The sequence below is a fragment of the Platalea leucorodia genome (genome assembly GCF_965183815.1).
Source record: "Platalea leucorodia genome assembly, chromosome: 2".
NCBI classification, from domain to species: domain Eukaryota; kingdom Metazoa; phylum Chordata; class Aves; order Pelecaniformes; family Threskiornithidae; genus Platalea; species Platalea leucorodia.
This window is the reverse complement of record NC_138824.1, coordinates 30227464-30249244: the sequence shown is the minus strand read 5'-3', so window position 1 is coordinate 30249244 and position 21781 is coordinate 30227464. Positions and strand designations below refer to the sequence as shown.

Genomic DNA, 21781 nt, shown 5'->3' with positions numbered 1-21781 from the left:
CCTCCCAAGTCTCCCCCGCCCCAGCATAGCCAGCTCCCACCTTGTCCGTGCGGTGGGCTAGCAGCTCTCTGGCTTCCTTCCCTTGCCTCCTGCCAGGCTGGTGGAGGATCAGACCTTTCTGGTCCCCCTCCCCAAGCCTCCTGAGTCCTCAGGCTGCTGCCCCTTCAGGCTACCCAGCCCCAAGGCTTCCTGATTCACAGGCAGCTGCTTTTTTGAGGTATCTCAGTGTTAGGGCAGCCAGGAGTCCAGCAGCCCTGGGTTTTGTGCTGTCCAGTGATGCAATTGCTTTGGGAGTGAGCTGGAAATATCGTATACTGGCTTTCTCAAATAAACAGTGTGTCATAAATTCTCCCTCAGAAAAAAAGTGATTATTAGTATTTATTGCTGGCCTAACGCAAAATTTGTCTGTGTCAAAATTACTTTGGGAAAAGTTAGTTAAAAGAGAACCTGTAGAGATCATTCCAGATGGCTGCTGTAGCCCTTAGTTCATCTTTATCATCTAGACATGAACAGAGATCTCTGTAGTATAATTAGAGAAATAAATAACGACTGGAAATTACGTCTTTATGGGAGACTTAGACTTCCTAGATGTAGGTTGGAGGAAGGCATGCAGAAGTAGGGACAGATTTCTCAGGGTACCTATAAACATGGTAGATGAAATACTTCTTCATCAAATGACTTCTCAACCAATCCTATTTTAAACTTAGTTTTGATGAGCACCATGGCTTCTGTGGAAGAATAAAAATAAAAGAAATTTTGAAACAAGTACTCACAAGTCTACTGTGTTTGCACCAAATAGAAGAATAAATAGAAGCAGGACTGTAGTTAAGGTTCCTGATTTTGAAGAGGAAAATTTTGATAAACTACATGAGTTAATTACTGAAGTCATGGGGATTGAGGAGCCAAGGGTCTGAAATGTGGAGGAGGTGTAGAGTTTTTAGAATTTCAGATGTGAAAACTACCTAGAACTTATATCCCAAACAAAAGAAAAAAAATGGCCAGGAAAGGCACCGTATCCAATTTGATGGGTAATCATCACAGAAAAGATGTTGGTAGGTAATGCAAGAACAGGGGAAAAAAAGAGATCAGTAAAGACAGTTGTGTCTCAGAAGGCAGGTTATGTAGGAATAAAGTAAAAACAAATGAAAGGAGCTTGAGAGAAATACCAAAAAGTTCTTCATCTAGAAAAAATGTGGGACAGTGTGTGGGTTGACCCTGGCTGGATGCCACGTGCCCACCAAGCCGCTCTATCGCTCCCCCTCCTCAGCTGGACAGGGGAGAGAAAATATAATGAAAGGCTCATGGGTCAAGATAAGGACAGGGAGAGATCACTCACCAATTACCATCACGGGCAAACCAGACTCAGCTTGGGGAAATTAGCTTAATTCATTACCAATCAAATCAGAAAAGGGTAATGAGAAATAAAACCAAATCTTGAAACCACCTTCCCCCCACCCCTCCTTTCTTCCCAGGCTCAACTTCGCTCCTGATTTTCTCTACCTCCTCCCTCGCAGCAGTGCAGGGGGACGGGGAATGGGGGTTGCGGTCAGTTCATCACACACTGTCTCTGCCGCTCCTTCCTCCTCAGGGGGAGGACTCCTCACACTCTTCCCCTGCTCCAGTGTGGGTCCCTCCCATGGGAGACAGTCCTCCATGAACTTCTCCAACTTGAGTCCTTCCCATGGGCTGCAGTTCTTCACGAACTGCTCCAGCGTGTGTCCCTTCCATGCGGTGCCGTCCTTCAGGGACAGACTGCTCCAGCTTGGGTCCCCCGTGGGCTCACAAGTCCTGCCAGCAAACCTGCTCCAGCCTGGGCTCCTCTCTCCACAGGTCCACAGGTCCTGCCAGGAGCTTGCTCCAGGACAGGCTTCCCATGGGGTCACAGCCTCCTTTGGGCATCCACCTGCTCTGGCATGGGGTACTCCACAGGCTGCAGGTGGATATCTGCTCCACCGTTAACCTCCATGGGCTGCAGGGGGACAGCCTGCCTCACCATGGTCTTCACCAGGGGCTGCAGGGGAATCTCTGCTCTGGTGCCTGGAGCACCTCCTCCCCCTCCTTCTTCCCTGACCTTGGTCTCTGCAGAGTTGTTCCTCTCACATATTGTCACTCCCCTCTCTCCGGCTACAATCGCACTGTTATTTTACCCCCCTTCTTAAATATGTTACCCCAGAGGCGCTACCGCTGTTGCCCATGGGCTTGGCCTTGGCCAGTGGTGGGTCTGCTTAGACCCACCTGGCATTAGCTCTATTGGCCATGGGGGAAGCTTCTAGCAGCTTCTCACCGAAGCCACCCGTGTAGCCCCCCTGCTACCAAAATCTTGCCATGCAAACCCAATATAAAGAGAAACGCTCCTGTGCTGCGAAGACGAACTATAATCTGTGCTGGATAAACTGGTGATGATCTAGCAACAGGGCAAAGTTTGGAGGCTTACTAAGGGTATGGAAATGGCAATTAACCAACCAAGGGAGGAGCAAAGCTCAGCACAATTAATGGGCTCCAGTCAGGGGGGTGGGGTAACTGTTGTTCCAGAATTCAGACAGAACAGGTATATGAAACCATATGTGTGCATGTCTCCTAAGGAGAAAAGGGACCACGTGACGAGAACACAGAAGGGAGGAGAGAGTCATGTGAACAAGAGCAGGCCGATTAATCTGACCTCAGGGGGGCAAAGCTTTAAAACAGATCTTGAAGAAAATAAATTTCTAGATAGTAAACAGAAAAAGAAAAAATAAATAATTAATTTTGAAAAAAAACCCACCCAAACCTTGAATGTGGTATGCAAATCTGGTACTTCAATTTGCTGGAAAAGTGACATCTTGTAAAATCTAACCTTTCTGGATCTCAGTGAAGAATTTGCTGTATGTCCCCAGGAAATATTTTTCTCTGAGAAGGAGGAGACAAATAGGGAAGTAGGGGGGACGTGAGGAGGAGAAGAGTAGTGAAATAGCAATTCTCTAATCAAGTTTACCTGCTAGTTTGGGTCAGGTAGTTATGCTTTTTTTTCCCCATGGACTGACATTACATCCTGTGCAGTGTGCAGTGCTTAGCAGTCCTGTGCAGATGCAGAAGGCGCAGACATTGTGTGTGTATTTTCTCTCTTGTTTTGCTCTTACCAGAGTTTAAAATATATGACATTTTGGCTGAAACTATATGTTTTTAGATGGAAAACCGTAACTGTTGGTCTGGTGTTTGGGGTAGGATTATAAAATGACAGACAACTCGGAGAAAGGGCAACAGTGTAGAAGGGAAAAAAAGACAACACAAAAAGTAGAAATACAAAATTATGCACCACTCAGGAACCTTCTCACTTCCTCTGTGCAGGGGAACTGTTGTGGCTCTGGATCTGTATTGCGTTTGGGGGTCAAACTCCCGTACAGCACCAACCATTCCTAGAGGGAAGGAAGGAGCGGTGTACACCTCCTCTGCTGCCCCGTGGTCTCGGAAGGGAGACTGACTGCCCAGCAAAGAGCACAGTGAGTTTTCCTCAAGTGCGATGAGGGTAGCACGTACTCGTGGCTGCGTTCAGATCCTGCCCTACAAGCAGAAGTGCGGACGGACGGGTTGGTTCAGGTTTCCGGGAGCCTTTCCATTTCACTTCCCCGTGTTGCTGCTGTGTGTGCTCCCCTCGCACACCAGGGACTTCCAGCACTCACCAGCCTTTAGTGCTCTGAAGAAATGGGCACACTTCCCCAGTTGCAAACCTGGGCCTTTCAGACCTCTTCAGGCCGATATAGGGTAAGTGACATCCAGAAAATGTGTTACCTGGTATTCATCCTTGTGGGACGAGCACTTGGTCACTGAGAAGTGGCTGCATGGTGTCTGCGCAGCACAAAGAAGTTACTGCACCCCAGAGATAAGCAGTTCCCTCCAACTTGGCTGTAAAGGACTATGGTTGGAAGGAGAGGAATTTATCTGAGAGAGGCAACAAAGAGGTACATGCTGATAAAGTCCCTTACAAATACAGAAATTATGTGGGTAAGACAAGCAAAGAAAGCTTGAGACAAAAGAGAGAAAGGTAAGGATATATTTTTTTCAGGGGGAAGAAAGTACTCTCTGAAGTACAGCATCAACCAAAGCTGGGGGAAGCTGGTTGCAGGAGGAAGAAAAGCATGTCCATCAGGCAGAGGAAAAGCTACACATGCAAAACTAGTGGGAAAATGAAACCATGGCATGATATACGTGTATCTCTTGTTCTGTGTGGATCAGTTTAAAGTAATGCTGAACTCTGATGTTAGAGATCACTTCTACAGAGCCCGTGGCTGTCCCTGAGGAGGTCAGCTGAAGCCAGAATGCCTTCGAGGAGGAGCTTTTTGGTCATAGCGTGGTTTAGCAGCTAAGGGAGTTTGGATGAGCTGGGACGCGTCATAGGGCATATGCTGTGTGGTGGGGGAAGGGATGGGAGGACTTCTATGGGAAATGATGCTGGTAACACATTACTAGAAGTGATGAGAGCACTTAAAAACATTGTAGCTGCAGTGCTCAGATCCAAACCGTTTTCCCAGCAGCTGCCTAGTAAGAAGTGGGATGGGTGTATGGCAATCACGCATATCTCATGATTTGGTGAGCTGGGCTTAAAAGGTTGAAGTTAAGAATGCCCTAGGTGAAATAAAAAGAATGGGACATGAAAGTAATCCCAATGCCAAGGTTATTTCATGTCATGTGAGTTCAATAAATAGAGTTGAGAGAGCAGAAAAAATTGGCCAAATTCGGAGCTCTGATCCTTGTGCAGAGGCTTATTTGAATCCCAGGCTGTTTCTATCCCATGCATGCATTTCATTTGCTATGTGTAGCACTAAAAACTGGAAAGACTGCTTAAGGGCGAGCAGTAACCTGAGCTCAAAACTCAAGCTGACCTCTAATCTGACCAGAAAAGCAGTGCTATCGCTTTGGGATAAGAAGTGTCTTTTTGCTGGATTCTAGCACAGAACTGAGACAGTCACGGTCAATTGTCGATAATGGTGTGCTCAAGGAGACAGTCCTTGAGCTAAGTGGAAGCAGCTCGAAAACCTCTTTCAGTAAAGCTCCTCAGGCTCTGACAGTAAAAAGTAGGAACATATTTGCACAAGCATCTTTTCTGCAATTTCCTCTCTGCTTTTCGGCTAGCTCAAACCTTGTGGCGATGGCCAGGCTATCACAGGTTTTGGGATTATACCAGTCTTTCTGCTTCCAGCCTGCTGCTGTTCTCAGCAAAGCGCTTACCCTGGGCTGAGGTCCCACTCTGAAGGCAGTGGGATGTAGCCAGGTACTTCGTGAAGTCATTGCTTTGTTAAGGAGGTTAAGGAGGATAAACCGAAGTTATGATAAGGTTGCGGCTTTTGACAGTCACAATGATATGTGTGACAAACAAGGGCTCTATTAACAGAAGTACGTATAACCATAGGTAGGACTGAAGCTTTGATCAACTTTGCAAGAAATATGTTTAAAGAAACTCTCCAGCTCTAAACTATCTGTTGAAACAAATAGTCTCATGTGTCTTATATTTACCACTGGTTCACAGCAATGTACCCACTTTTCATGTGTTTCCATTTACCAAAATAAAAACAATCTTTGGAAATCAGTCATTTAACTATCATAATAAAGCAATGTTACCTTCTTTTCACAGATGGGAGAACTGAAGGAACAGAGATGTGAAGTTGTCTGCTGAAAGCCATAAAGGAGGCCAGTAACAAATCCAGGAATAGAAGCCAAGGCTCCAGCCTAATGCAGTCTAATACTGTAATCAACAAGAAAGTTTGCCTTCTGATGTTACAATGAGGTATGCCGTAGCAATACCTATATATTAATAATTTACCCAAGGGGAACACATTTCAATGTGTATGTTTGCCTATGGTCTTGTAAGTAATTCTAAAGAATTCTCTGAATTCTAATTCTGAATTGAATTTCTTAGACTGGTTTCTTCATAACTGGGCTTTTTTTTCACAAATATTTCTTCATAAGTCATGTTTAAAACATACAGTTCTCAAAATCTGATTTATTAAAATTACCACAAGTTAATGTCCAAAAATATCCCAGAGTAGGTTCCATAATTTATATTTCTAGATATTTTAGAGTCCAGCTTCAGGGTTTGCTTCAGGGTCCTGAGCACCTACACTTCATCTTGCCTTTGTAGAAGACGGTGGCTAGTTGGCGTCTCAGAAAAAGGAAGTTGTGTATTCCCAATGAGGGTGTTCTTTTAGCGTTGGAAATCAGTTGTGGAAATATTGCTGTAAATGTGTTGGGAGCATCAAAAGCTCAAGCCTGGCTCCAGTTTAGCTGGAGGAGAGACTACTCCAATAGACCCAGGCAACAGAGGTGCTGTGAATATGGAAGCCCATTACAGAGCCTAATGCTGCCTGGTGTATTGAGGAGTATTTGTCACAGTTTTGGCAAAGGTACAACTTGCTTTCTGTCTCTCCTAGCTATGTCCTCCTATACCGAGTCAGGAACATGTGCACAATACTTCTCTTTGAGATGCTAATCTTTTGGGGTGTTAAGCACCAATAGCTGCATTAGCAGCTGGTTTTACTTGCACTTGAGGGTTTGAAGCAGCGCAGCAGCTTTTTGCATAGGATAGGGAGGGTTTCCTTCTGGCTTTCACCTCAATCTGACATATTAATGCTGTGGGCTTCCCAAAATAGTGCTAGTGTCCAACACTGAAACACCACTGAAGCATTCCCTTAGTTGTAGGTAGCTTGGTGATTTATTAAGAGCAAATATTAAATCAGATTGGAAAACTATATTACTTCTGCAACATGCTCCTTATAGCACCTTTACAGTTTACAAATCTTTATTTTCAATAGTTTGCCTGGACACAGGTGATGAGCATGCTCAGAAAATATGTCAGGTTAGCTACAATCAAACCTATAAAGTATCTGCAATTCATCCATGCTTCTCCCACCAGCAGGTGTCATTCTGGAAAAAGGAAAATATTGTAAATTCCCGAACTGGAGAATTTGGCTGTGAGAAAGAAGAAAAAAAATATGTTTGCTTAAAATATAGCTTTTGAAGGATGCTTTACTCCAAATGAAGACCAAGAGAAAGTCGGTTGGTCTGCATTTTGTAATAATCTTTGTGCAGTGTGTAATCCTAACATACAACCAACACACGGCAGACAATTGGTAAGGCAAACCAATGTCTAGTTAAAGCAGTCTTCTGCTTTTTACTGTTCTCTGTGACATCTTCACCACCGTTTACTCACCCCCATGACTATAAAATCAGTGATATTCATCAATCTTTATGATGGGCTTTCATCTTTAGTGTCCCCAAAGGAAACACAGAATTAAGCTGTTGAATTCAGATCTCATTTACTTCAAGGTAAACTTGGAGTAATCTCTTTGAAGCAACTGAAATCAGTAGAATTGCTTGGGATTTAGTCTGAAGTAACCCAAAGTAGTATTTTACTTTCTACTCCATAAATGACCCTCAAGCAGAAAATAATCACATAATCATTTTAATGTCTATTATAATATTTATGTTTTCCTTTAAGTGTTCATCTGGGTATTAGCTGCAGCCTCCTTTAATATGAAGAGATTCTTTTTGATTTCTCGTAATCACAGTGAGAAAGCTATGGCTGAGTTATAAAGAAGCGAGACCCTGCTGGTTCATTTCTGAGGGCTCCTGGTCTACCAAGTCTAGTCTTCTGGCTGTTAAAAACAAACTTACCGTGAAATCTATGCAGAAGGTGTCTTGCCCACCCTATATACTACTGGAAGTTTGTTCCAACCCATCACAGCTCTGATGATTATAAATATTTTTCTATCTTTCAGCCTAAATTTATCCAGGGCCCTCGTGTCTGTATTGTCCTTTTACATTAAATAGTTTTTTTCCCCTCTACTGTGGTTTTTTCCATGCTGATGTATTTAGGAAAATCAATGACACTCCCTCTCAGGCTCAATTTTCATAAGCCAGAGGTGCTAAGCTGTGGGCCAACGTGCCGTGCACAGCCTGCCAGGATGGCTCCTCTCACCCAACGTTGACTTTCTCCAGGAGCAGGCTGTGGGCTGGGGGGGCGCGTTGTGGCGGCCCATGTGGTCCCTTCCCCTAATATTTGGATCAGCACGTAGCTGGGAAGTTTGGGCCCGAGCATCCTAGACTGAACTAAAAAAATTTGCATAGTTTTCTTGCAGAAGCTTAGTTTTCTATCCCCCAGCATTACTTTAAGTTAAATTGATCTTTTTTAAACAAAGGCAAGCAGAAATGGGCATCCTTCATTATTGCCTTGCATGCAACATTAATGCAACAGCCTCCACACCCTGCTAGAAATACTTCACCTGATACATCTCAGCGCTGTATCTACCTTTCTCGTATCTTCATCGCAGTCATCTTCCAGTTGACTAGTCCAGCCAGGTTGATCTTCTTCTCAGCTGTTTCTGGAAGTGCTACTACAAAGGACTATTTGCTACTGCGATATGATGCTCCACCAAAACTCTTCTTGGAATCAATGGGAAATTTGCTTGAGGAAAAACAAGAGAACAAGTTCCAAGGCTTGGCTGTGAGGAGCACATTAAAGTAGGAATTAATTTTACATTTTTTTTAGAATTTGTAATTATAACAAAGTGATGTAAAATAATTGTACTGTAGGCAGCCATAACTTTTTCAAGACGTTATTTAACTACGAATGTCACAATGCTTTTCTCATGAACAGTATCAAGCACTCGGTTGCTGAATGAGAAAAAATAGTATATAAATTTAGAATTAAAAACTTCACTCTAAAATAGGTAAAAGTTGTAGTCTGGGGTTTGCATGAAGCCTGCATTAGTGTTTTCTGACTTTTTGAGTATTTAACTTTGAAAATGTAGTGGTATTCTAAAATTTGAAGTTAGAAAGTATAAAAATGTTGTGAATGTGACTAGTTCGTTATGCGCTTTATTTTTATAGGACCTAGATAACAAGTGGTGATGATCTCCCAACAGGTTTTTATACAGTAAAGTATGAGATTTAGACAAAATTTCATGCAGTGAAGTATGAGATTTAAACAAAATTATTTCTTTGGAGTTTTCACAATTTTTTTCATGTTTTTAGTTAAGTGAAATCATGTAAAATTTTGTTTAGTCTTTTTTTGTTTTTAATTTTAGTGTTTTATTTTATTAATTTTAAAAGAAATGCATGTCCCTAAACATAGACCTCCCGTGTCATTTTAGAGGCCCTGGGGATCCCACCTGGCCTCTCACTGCCAGTTCAAAGGTGCAGGTCTCCTGTAGGTCCCACATCATATCTGGGTATACTCCAGGGTATTCCAGCAGGCATTAGGTACCTTCTTTTAGGCATCTGAATTTCTCCTTTAGATAAATTCTGTAAAAGATAATATGTCTTTACAAATGCTTAACAAAATTAATGATAGTACAGCTGTGAAGGTAATTCCATCTAAGGTGTTTTATTTAAGTTTAACAAGACATAGAGGCAGGAAAGTAATTTCGTATCTAACAAGTACGGAATTATTGTGTTTAACAGGATGCTATCAGGAGTCTGTTTTGAATTATGGTGGCTGAGCTGAACCTGTGTGTGAGTTGGAAGCTGCTGTTGCTGAGGGTATGCACCACGAAAGGTCCTGGCCAGAAATCTGGGCCTTCTCATCAGGAGCATAGCGGTCTGATGTTCAAAACTACTGGGAGTCGGGCAAAACTAAGCTTAATTCCTCAGTTTTGGGCATGATTCAGCAAACTAATTTTGCTGAAGAAAGCAGTAATTTCAGGTACCAGAGCACTCAGATAGAGGGAATTAGAGAAATACTTGCATTAATTACATAGGCAATTAGAAACCTATGTTAATCAGGTCCATTTTTGATGGTCTACTGAATCAGAAGGAAGTTAAAAATCTTGAATATATTAATGTAGTTATATATGAATTGTACAGTGTGGAGTTGAGCATTACTGAATTGTTCTTTTATAACAAGAAGAATTCATTGTATATAATATATAAAAATTATATATTGTATATGTAGAAAATATATAACTTATCTTAAAATGAAATTAAAGCTATTGAAAGGTAATAAATTCTGGATAAAATTCACCACAGGCATTAATTAGGATTGTATAGACAGAGAACACTTTCCCATGAGCTTTTTTAAATCAGTCACTAGCATTACGATTGATAGGAATTTGGACTACTTTTGCAGAAGTTTAAGAAATGAAATTGTTACAGAAAAAGGCATCATGTAGGGTGACTTACAAAGCAATCTAAAATCTGATTTAGTAGTGTACAACATTAATTTTATAATTTGTGAATGAAACAGAACTGTTTACCTGTACTCATTTTTTTTTTTTTTTAAGTCTTTATCAATCTTTTTCAGGGTGAACCCCCAAGGCATGGCTGCGATGGTTGTTTGAAACAAGAAACAGATACCCTCTTGGTGTCATTCATTTCACTGATCACTGGGAATCTGAGCCTGAATGAAGGTGGAGGAAGACTCCTACAGAGAACTGGGAATGGTTTGTCCCTTAAGAAGGGTATAATGGCATTTTTAATGTTTTTACCAAATACCAGGGCATGTGATAAAAGTTTATGGATTGGGAATTAATTGGAAGATTGTGAAATGGGAAAGAATGCGCATTATGGGAAGCCCTGGAGAGCTACAACTTAAGCACCCTGAAATTTGTGTCCAAGCCCACAGAGTATCTCTTGAGTTATTGGAACCATCTCAGATGACTGTTATGTTTTATATGATTTACCAGCCTGTAAGCTCCCCTAGCCAGACTGGGAAAAGACGTTCCTTTTATTAATGTTAGTCCAGGGGACTAATGTGTATTCTGGGTAGTGAAACATTTAGTTTATGGAATTAGCTACAGAATTCAGATTTTAAAAAAAAAAAGGCAGCATGAAATTGTACCTGGGAGGCGGTACATGTTTTAAAAAATGCTGTTCAAAAGATTATGTACTTATATCTAAAGTCCGTTATCTGCAACATAAAGGTTTACACTTTTATGTGTATTAAATAACACATCTATATGATGAAATGTGAAATATATAATTAAAATAATTACTACGAGTATAGAACTATGTAAATATTATCTAAATCATATGTGTAAACATCAAATAAACTGTTTCATTTCTAGAGGTTACAGAAAACACTTTAAAATTTTATACAGTCTTTGCACCCCTCCTATTTTTTAATATAATTGCAGTTTTAGAGCTAATATGTCTATTTGTTTTTTAATATTTGCAGTAGTGTTAAATTCTACTGAGGAACAATTTAGTTTGGGGAAACTGTTACACTTTATCCCAACTGTAGTTCGTGTTGTTTGAACAAGGAGTCCCTGAGTATTTGTCCCAAATACCAATATTTTTACTCCACTGGCAGCTATGTATTTGTGGTCACCCTATGGCAACGTATGCAAAGAATGTACACAGTGGCAGTGCCTCTTCCAGAGAGTACCAGGGGGAAACTGGATGTGGTCAACCCACACATAATTTGCTCTTCTTGGTGGAGGTGTCACGTAGACAGCACTTAAACGACACTTTTTGTTTCTGGATAAGATGAACGTAAGAGATAGAAACTATTCGAAAGCCATTGCTTATGTTCCCTGAAACGGGCTAAAAAGAACAGCTCTTCTGAGACACAGCTTTACACTGAACATGCCCAGAGCTGTGTCATTATTAATTCTGAAAATGTGTTTACAATGGTTAGGTAAAATATTTAGCTACTATTTAAATATTTTGATGTTTTATAGCTCATACACGAATTTTAGATGGCTACTGCACTTAACATTTCCAATTTAAATAACTGGTTTCGTTAAGATTTTTAGTGATACAAATTAATAACAAAAGGCAGTTAATACAGAGTGCAGTTATGAGACCAAAATACATGTGGTTTAAATTTAAAGAATTAAATGTTAGCATTTCCCTATAGAGAAAGGTTATTTGGGCAGTGGTGTACTGACATTATCACCACCCACGGAGAAGGGGACCTGTTGGTTAAGCAGAAATTCAAAAAAGGAAGAATGTAGGTCTACAGGGTTTGCTTGGTGTAAGTGAATCACACAGGAAAAATGCTGATACCCAGAGTTGTCGTAGTGACCTTCTTTGATGGTTAGAAAGAGAAATGAGCATGCAATATTTTTGTCAAGTTAGAAGGTTTAGGTTGCTTGCTAGGTAAAATCGGTCTTGGTTATTAATATAGTGGAAAGTTAAATGATGAACATGGAAATATGATAATAAGTACTGTTGTAAATTACACAGAAATTATTTTCTGTGGCCATTGAGAATGATAACCCAATGTGTTAACCATTGGGCTCAAGGGCTGCTAAGAAAATAAATGTGGAAAGTGGACAAAATAAAGGATAAAAGTGTGTTTAAGTAGGTGTTTCCTGAAAGCTTCCTTCAGGAAGGTGTTTCTGGACACTACCATACTGCTTCTGACAAATCATGTCTGTTAACATAAAGGTAAGCAAACAACATTCAGTTAGCAGTAAATAGTGCTATCTGTATCTCTGGATTTCTGTTTAAGCAAACTTTTATAAGAATTTTATTGGATCAAGCTAGAAACAAATCTATTAAAAATAACAATTACTAATTTTCCACTATTTAATGTTAGTTTAATCCGACAACTCCGGGATGGCTTCGCCTATTATTCCTGGAAGAAACTACATAAAATTGGGTGGTTTTGAGTAGTTTCATGCAGGCATGGGACTGCACAGAAAAGCCAGGTCTCAACATGACTGCATGTAGGGAAAGCTTGTCTCTCCCCCTCGGTCCGACAGCTTGAACGCGGGCTGAGCTAAACCCCAGGCTACCAGTACTCTGCACTTCGGCTTTTGAAACTGTCTGGGTGAGATATAGTTTCAACATGAAAAGTCAAAATAGAGTGGTTTACAATCAGTTTTGCTTTGTTTGAAGCTAAAACTCAAAGCAAAACTCATGGGCTATAGAAGCAAAACATAAGAAAGTTAACACAAAAACTCTGCAAACTGAACAAGCTAGTTTCACTCAGCTCTTGAAATAACCCTTTTTGCAAGTTCACTTTTCAATTGCACATGTGTGAGATATCAAAAATTAGTTGGTTTCACTACCCCGTGGCACAGATGAATGCCACAGCTCTAAAACTTTACCCTCCATCCGAGCAAGGTCTCGTTCTCACTCTCCGTCTCAGCTGATACTTCAGACCTCTGCCAAGAGATGAAATTTTCTCAGTCCCAGGCTAGTTACATTTAGCTTTTGCTCATCTATAAAACAAGGGATTTGGGGTAAGACCCAGATCCCAATCTGTATGTTTTTTATGGTTGTATCCAGCTCTGAACTAATTTCCTAAATCTCTAACAATGCTCTAAATGGGACCCCACCCCAAAATGGCAGGAGTCACTTCACCTCTGGGAGGTCATCCAAGGATTCACGTGTTTTAAGTTCAAAGCCTGGTATTTCAGAGATGCTGAACACCTGCTGCTCTTCCTAGCTGCTATGGGAGCTGCAGAGGCTCATGCCCTTGTGAAGATCAGACCCCTGCACCCATGGTGCTCTTATTTAGTGCAGCAATGAATGATCCTCTGCTCTGCTTTCACTTTTTGTAAAATTTTAGTGCAACTGGCATGAAACAAACCTATGAACTGCACTGAGACAGAGCTACTTTTAGCAGAGCGTTGATGGGTGTGTATGAATTCAGACTGGTCAGGGCTCCTTTGCTTGCTGGGCAGCTGATCCATTTTCTTTCTCCCAAAATATTGAGGGACTGATCTCCTGAGCTTCCAAAATTATCACTGAACAAGAAGCAAGGTCTCAGCAGCAGTGGGGCTGAGTCAGCTTCTAGATGTAGATCTCAGACTTCGGCAACTTTGTTGAGAAGAATTAGAGTGATGTTGAGAAAAAAAATTAATATCAGATAATCAGTGGTCTTGCGTGCATATATTTTGCTTATTCATATGTCAAATTTTCGTGGTGAACCAATACCTAGGAAAGTGCAGAGTCTAAGGGGAATGGTTGAGTTTGAAGGTTTAAGGGTATCTTGAAATACAGCTCACAGACTGCATTACACAAGGATTATTGTCAGTGGAATTTACAATATAATGCCTCACCTCTGCACAAGGGTGAGTTTTATATGGTGTGAGCATATGTTACCAAAAAAAAACCATTGGGCTGTTGGTGGAACGCAAATATTATGTGACTCTGAATCTCACTTGGTATTTTAAACCATGAGAGTTTCAGATTTGAGTCATAGTAACTTGTAAGTAGGATATATATATATATATGCATATATAGCACACAAGCTGTAAGCAAGGCTTCTGCCTTGGGGTTATTTTCCCCTCAAATTGCAGATTTGGTCCTCTATTGTTGTAAATCATTATAGCCTCAAAGAAAAGTCAGAAGTCAGATTAGATGCTTCTAAAATTTGAAAAGAAACCTGAACTAGAAACCTTTGCAGTCTTCTACTTTCTTCTCTGTTTGGCCACTTTGATTTTCAGAACCCTTGGTCCATCAAACCATATTATATCTTTCTTACACCTTTGCTTCTCCACAGTGCTTCCTGCATGAAGCTAGCATCAGAATTTGTCCAACCTCTAATTTACCCCATCAGAGCACGCAGCAGCATCTAATCTTTCATTAGAAGCAGAAACTTTGTTAGCACTGCTCAAAGAGCACCTTTAACCCAAGATCTTTATTGGAAAACTCCTCTAGTCAGAGCAAGAGCTGGACAAGATGGCACAGCAGTGTCTGCTAGCAGTCCCAGAGGGTTCTTTTTCTTCTCTTTTTCCTTTTAATTCAGCACTTTTTGACTTAAAACATGCATCTAGCCAAGCTATGCGAAGAGTGACTTGCTGAGCAGAAGACATAAGGTAGGATTAGAGGCTCTGCTTAAGAGAAAATCTGCTTCAGCCTAGAGAACAATCCCACCACAAAATAAAATTAAAAGTAATGAGATTTTCCACTGTTAACTTAATAGCAGCAAACCACATGTTCTAAACAATGTCGTGTTTTTTTGGTTTTTTTGTTTTTTTTTTTTTGTATAAGGACTCATTTTTAGTAACAAACCCCAGACTATTAGCCCTGCCATTTTTCCACTGCTGGAGGAAAACGTGGACTCTTGCTGAGTTGTACGGTGAATATCTCAGAGATATTTGAATCTGCCACCAATAAAAAGGCCTCTGAAATGCTAGCATGGAGGAACCAGTTCAAGGTAGAGGAAATGGAAAAAATGGGAAAAAGAAGAAACATCTCTTTGGATCTTTAGCTCTGTTATTTTTTAGATTATATTTCTTCTGGGCTCCCAAAATCTTCAGTAACAAACAAGTTTTCTTTTAAAAAGTATTAAGTTATCAAAACATTTGCCAGGTCCTAATATTAAATCCTAGCAGTCAGCAATGTTTAAGTTCAGCCATATCATTTTGCTGAGTAAGTCATGTTAAAACTTAAAGTTTTCCCCTCAAAATGATCTTTCCAAATGAGATTGATATTGTGAGAAAAAAAGAAAAAAGAAAAGGACGCCTTCATCATGAGGAATTATGGAATTAATTTTCTTTATACACTCTGTTTGCACAAGACATTTTTGTTAACTCTTAATAAAAATACCATTCAGCTGCTACTTTCATTGTTTTTATCCTGGGACCAATACAACATTGTCATTATTGGATATAAAGTGCTGTAAAAACAAATCTAATTTGTTAAGTTTATTTTGATAAGAAATAAATATAAAGGTAGTGCATAGTTTGTACAGTGCTGCTATCATAGGACTCCTGGGTATAATTTATATAAAGAAAATAAAAAAGCATACATAACTTTCTAGTTGATTTCCTTTAACAGGGCTAATTGAAAACAGTTTCTGTTATTTAAAAGTAATTTATTTAAAATATACTTTTTAAAACAAAGTTCTTATTGATATCCATTTTAAGTATAATATTATCTCAGTGTGGGATACAAGTAAAAGGTCAAACCTTGTAGGAGTATTTTCTGTATGACTCAGTTCTGATCACAGATAAACTTATCGGGGAAACCAAATTAGTTAACCTTTTCAGTACCAAAAGCTTGTTTTAACAGGTCACGACGGTTTCTTTCACAAATACGGAACTTCAAAGCTCATAGTTTTGTTCTGAAACATGAAAAAGAGAGTGCTAATTTCCCTTTTCTCTATCTGATAAAAGGCAAGGGCTAGTGATTTTAACGTGAAATTAGACTTGTTGAGATTCACTATATAGGCACAGTAGGCGATACATTATTCATTTTTAGTCAAGAGCTGTTGTGCATAGTGGTACAGCAACAAAAAGAGACAATTTTTTACTTTGATTATGCCATTAATTTATGGACATTGTTAAAGGATGTATTTTTTGTTGTCCAGCAGCATAATCCTTATGTATGGATCTGATTACTGGAGCACTGAAAGGCGCTGTATGAACAAAATGGCTGTATGCGGCATATCTCTAGGAACCAGCCTCTTTCCATATTGCTTGATAGGTTGTTCAATTCCTGTCCGGTTAACTGGTTTGCGACATTTCTCAGAAGTCCCTTCAGCTCTGCTTCCTTCTTTGTTTCCATTACAGCAGCGCCGACAATTCAATGACTTGGGTTGCTTCAAGCCATGCAGTCAAACTCAACACCAGAAACTGCCCTTCTTTCTTAAAGCCAAACCCGGAGTGATTGAAAGGCTTTAATGGACTTCAGACCTGGGACCACACTCATGTCTGAGAAAAACTCTCTCAAATGTTAATGAGCCGAAGCTCTCTTCATGGCATTCACGCAATCTCACCTCTATCAGCATGATTTAATGTGGTAGCTGGGGGACAGTTTGACTCATGGGAGGTTTTGCCTGCAAACTCACTCCTGCCGCCTTTACTCATTTTGCATAGTATTTACTCTCACTGACTTGCGTGAAGAAGTTATGCGGCAAGGGATTGAAAGTGGTGGAGTCTTTCTCCAAGCAGCTCCCAGAGAGCTACATTTCAGACATTACCTGGTGGAGAGCTCTCAAGACACAGATACTAATGATATTTCTCATATTCACTGAAGTAAATGCATTAAAAATATCCAAGGGTGAAGATATCTAGAAATCTGCTTTTGAAGGTCAAAGCACGCAGAGCATTAGCTGAGCTGTAGGAGTATACTGGCTCTGCACAGCAAAAAGTAAAAACAAAAGTCTGTAAGGCATGTCCTAAGCTGAACTCGAATGGGCTTGGGGTGGAAATTCTGTCAGCCCTGGTCGTATGCAGTGAAACATTCGTCTCATGCTGGCAGTGGCAATGAACTTTTTTTTCTTCCATAATTTACAAAATATGAGCAAGTAGGTAGTTAAAGCATTTCAATTCTCCCATGAATGGAATAATTTTACATGGTATTTTCTAAGCAGAAAAATAACTGGCACTTGGGGAATTACTTTGTCACTCTCACAAAATGTAATTTCATCCAAATGGGCAAAATAATGCAATTATCTGGGCAGATAATGCAGCACACTCTCCATACATGGGCAGTGAAGATAGTCTTTTATTCCATGAACAAGAGATGATTGCTCTGGAAAACTTGCTGGGTCACTTTTAATTATTAAAAGAGCAAATTCATGGTTTCTTCATGGACTAGTCACACAGTATAGTATTTTCTTTTTTGTTCTATTTAAATTTAGATGGGTTATTCATACTTCCTGGCAGTGGTTATAAGAGGAGGATGACTGAGAGTTTGGTAGGTGAGTTAATTGCATTTTTACTGTGTCTCTAGAGCCACCCACTTTCCCTTCATATGACTCGACACCAAAAAGTCCTTACAAGTTTTGCAGAGTGAGACCAAAGTACTGACCTCCTGCATCCCTCCATCTTCTCCTCTGCCCTGTTTTTGCTGCTCCCCTTTTTTCTTCTGCACATTTCTCATTTTTTAGTCCCTCTCACCAGCCCGACACTCGGGTCGCCTCCACACATGCCTCCTGCCTGCAGACGCCGGGTGTGATTGACGTCATTTGAGGCCGGGGAGTCAGTAGAGAGTGGTGGCCGCTGACTCGATGAGGTGAAGCCCTGAGGTCCCCAGCAGAACCGCAACTCCAACCCTGTACCCTGAAAATGAGCATGCTCTTAATGTCAGTAAGGAATCGCTTGAACATTGGGACTACTGAAGCCCAGTGGATTTGTGTAACGGGTAAGCCCAAACTGGTATTGAAGCCATTCTCCCTATTGAAGTGTTATAGCTCCTTCCCCTGACAGGGGGTGTTGGGGGACATAATAGTGTATATGTTCATGCCACAGCCCCACTTTCAGTCAGAGTGCTTGCAGAGGTTGTGTATGGGTCTCCTCTCTTCTATTTGGCCAATTATTTTCATGTGGCTTTTAGAAATGCGTGTAACTTTGAGAACTTTGTTGCATTTGGCTCCTTTGGCCAAGCACTTCAGCCGCTTTTCAAAGGGGAAGGGCACAGCCATGCACACACAGACACTGAAGCTGCCTTAAAAAAGAGGGCTAAGTTATAGACAACAGAGAAATCTTTTTGGTGTTCTTGCACTAGCCATTGGTGAGGATTTTCAGCAGGAGTTTTGCCCCAGCTGTGATGTCTCTACATGTTTCTCTTTCTGACTTACACTGAAAGATGATCGGAACAGGCCTGGGATATGCTACTGGTCTCATTATCTGAGATAATGAGAATAAGGGAGATTGCAGATGGCTCAATGCATCTTTTAACAGATATATTAAAAATTGTCCTGATGTCAGAGAAGTACACAAACCCTCTGTGATAAATCGTCCTGGTGCACCTCACAGCTTCTGAATTTTGCTGTACACTCTCCAATGCTTCTGCTCCTAAAAAAATCTCATTGGCCTGGGCCTTTTAAATAAAGCACTGGCAAAACGTAGCATCACCAAAGTCACCATTTAGTGAGTGGGCAGGGAGGCCATCTCTCTCCCCAGTGCCGCCCCAGGTCGTGGGCATTTGACATGCTCAGGGCTCCCTCTGATCACGAAGCGACAGCACAGCCCCGCGCTTTGCTCAGCAGCTGAGCACACGCTTCCTTTTCTGCTGCAAGCCTACGACAAGCACGCCTGTCGCACTGCTGTGCTCTCATCCTGCTTGGGAAAACAGTTTCCAGGTTTCAGCAGTCAAACTTGGAGAACTTTAAAGCCTAGCAGTGATAGTTTTGAGCTACAGGAAGGTTACCTGTTGGTCTTGGGAAAGATATTACCTCTTCCCACAAACCTCACCTCACTTACAGCCTTAGACTATCCTAGCTGCAACAACCGTAAAAGTACCTTCCGCTTTTTATTTTCTTTTCTATTTCAAGCCCTCTAAATTATACGTTGACATCCTCACTGCTAGCTGAAGAGCGGTATATCTCCCAATATTCTTGTCTTCATGTGGCACGTGTGGCACGATGTTGAGGAATATGCCAATAGCAGTGTAATGTGGACTTCACCTGCAGCCAGGTACAAGGCGTGAAAGTTGCAGCGGCTGCCAAAGGACGGGTTCGTAAAGGAGTTGAACACTTTGGACTGAAAACAGGGAACTGTGAGTGTTTTGAAGGATCGGGGCTTGGAGATTTCTTTTGGCTTCAGCTCCATGCAAAGCTGGAGCATCCCTCACTGACAAAGAAATCAGCCTTTTTGACTGAAGCGATAAACAGTTGATTGAGGGTTTCTGCTTCCCTGCTTCCCAGTGCCTCGCATTCCTGAGTATGATGTCCATCATTAGTGATTATGGACCTGAAACCTTTCCACAATTACTGTGGTTGCAGTTCTGTAAATAGGAAGCGGTAGTGAGATACGCTCACTGAGCGTGGTCCTGCCGTGTTTGCGGGTTGTGTGGTCTTCTCTAAACGTTGACTAAACAGTGTCCCACCACAGCTCATTTTTCCCTGCAATATATTATCTCTCAAAAAGCTGAAGCCATACAATTTGCCCATTGCCCTCCCACTGCATTTTTATGTTCTGAGAACAAGAAAATCAACTTTTTTTTTCCAACTGGGGAAGACAAAATATATGCTTTTAATGTGCTCTTTGACTTATTACCCAGCTGCAGAAAGTGCTCCAGTATGCAAGTACAGGAGATGTGTTTATGTGTCTGGTCATCTCTGGAATGCATAGCCACCAAGTGAAAGGCTGGGAAACTCTTGCGGGACGGCTGTGCTGACAGTGACCTGCCAGCACGGACAGCCTGATCTCTGATGGTGGAGAGGGAACACGGGTGCCTCGGCAGTGCTGAGGGTCTCCGGCACGCTTGGAGGACGCAAGCTGGAAGGACGCTCTGTACATCTCCTGGTGTTTGCTTGAGCAAACAACCGGCACTCAGCAGTTTGTAGGATTGGGCTTCTGCCGGCCGAAGAGAAAAAACCTCATTTGCCCAGGATTTCTGTGTGTGCAGAAGGCTTACTAGAAGAACACTGTTGAAACTAAAATGATCACACATGTCCTTCAGCTTAGGAAGAGGGCTCTAAGTGAGAGCATGTGTGCTCCGACTCTCGGGCTGAGAAAATGTCAGTCTGATGTGCTTGGGAAGTTCATATTGATACAAACAGGGAGGCTCCCTGCTGCCCACAGATTTCCCACATAAAAGTCCTACTGGTAGCCGTGGGAACTTAGCAGCAGCCACGCTGTGGCTAAAATCACCACTCTAAAAATGTAGTGAAATTAGTGTTCATAAAAGTGAAAAACATGCCACAAGAATGAAGATGTTCTGATTCACAGCCATGAAAATTACATGAGTTCTGGCATAAAAAAACCCCTAAATTTTGCAGTTATTCTGGCTTTGGAAAAGGATTGCTGGTGAATTTTAAAAAAGTTCCTTTGAGCAAAAATCTTTGGCTTTTCGCAAATCAATTTGTTGCACCAAAACATAAAAAAAACCCCAAGTTATGCCCGTGATGTGATACTGGCCCTTCTCACCAGCCCTATGGAAAGGGCCGATCCTGTGCTGCACAGTGGCCCCTAGTGAAACTGAGTAGTTTGTTCCAGAGTCTGTGAAATAATTTCCAGCAGCTGGGTTGTTACTAATTTCAGTTCTGCCTTCCGATCTGACCCTCACCTCACTCAAACTGTGCCACTCGCTTCATATATTTTTAAGGCAAATAAAAAAAAAATCAGGGGAGGCTGTGATGGCCCAACAGACTTATCCCGATGTAAATTGAACATGAACCTGGGACCCAGAGGCAAAGGTAATACTAGCAATAATGCAGCTGTTGTAGCTTAATGGTATCATTTAGCACCATTTTCAGTTTGAAGTTCCCTTTTTTGACTTTTTCTGCTATGGAGAGGGGATGGCTATGCCGACTGTGACTCCTGCGGCTGGAATTTGGATTTGTATGTTGTATCTCTGTTCCAGTTACAGGGACTCATCCTCAAACAGGTACCATTGTACCTCACAGCTTTTTTTTTCTTGCACCACAAGGATTTGAAACATCAGCTCTGCAGTCAAAGCATTGGGTGACGCTCTCTCCCTGTGTCCTATCATCAAGCCTGTTTTCCTCGATTTTCCAGGAGAGATGCTACAAAGGGATGAGCATCACCTTGCCCTTGCTCCTTACGGGGTTCCCTCCACCACCACGCCGTCTCGCGGAGCAGCCGCCGAGCTGACCCCTTGCCCAGCCGGCTATTGTGCTCGCCGGGCAGACACCACCTTCCCATCCCCACCCCCACACCGGCAACAGCTTATGACAGCAGCAATCTTAAAAATAAAACAGGAAATGATTTCAATAGGGGATGTGGTGGCTGACAGAGAAAAGTGGAGTAGGTCTGAAATGCAGTTGTTCTTTCATGTGAGCACCGGGGCCCTGCAGAAATGTTGCAGGGGAATGAATGTTTGCGCAGCCTTTCATGTGGCGGAGGGACCCGCACTTGTTTTTGTTGTTGCTGCTACTGAGACCTATTGTGGTGGATGTCCTCATGCCCTGGGTCCAAATGTTGCCGGTCGCAACGTGGCAGCA

The 21781-nt window shown here is 41.6% G+C and overlaps 2 long non-coding RNA genes across 11 annotated transcripts in view; both read left to right on the top strand.

The window, feature by feature from the left end:
• LOC309587163 overlaps positions 1-14936 on the top strand; it is a 36792-nt gene extending 21856 nt beyond the window's left edge. For 4 of the 9 annotated variants that reach the window (XR_014227508.1, XR_014227509.1, XR_014227515.1 and 1 more), the window contains 6 exons: positions 3325-3738; positions 5606-5758; positions 6884-7100; positions 8301-8490; positions 9433-9510; positions 10271-14936. This is a non-coding gene — a long non-coding RNA (uncharacterized lncRNA). The remainder of the gene's footprint in view (positions 1-3324; positions 3739-5605; positions 5759-6883; positions 7101-8300; positions 8491-9432; positions 9511-10270) is intronic. The other 5 variants (XR_014227514.1, XR_014227510.1, XR_014227512.1 and 2 more) reach the window with 5 other exon arrangements.
• Positions 14937-14938: 2 nt separating this feature from the next.
• LOC309587164 lies at positions 14939-21047 on the top strand. Of its 2 annotated transcripts, XR_014227517.1 has the most exons (4): positions 14939-15082; positions 16440-17572; positions 17762-18015; positions 19148-21047. It is a non-coding gene; the product is annotated as an uncharacterized lncRNA (long non-coding RNA). The 2 variants fall into 2 exon arrangements; XR_014227518.1 differs by having other exon boundaries at positions 16440-18015.
• The last annotated feature ends 734 nt before the right edge of the window (positions 21048-21781 follow it).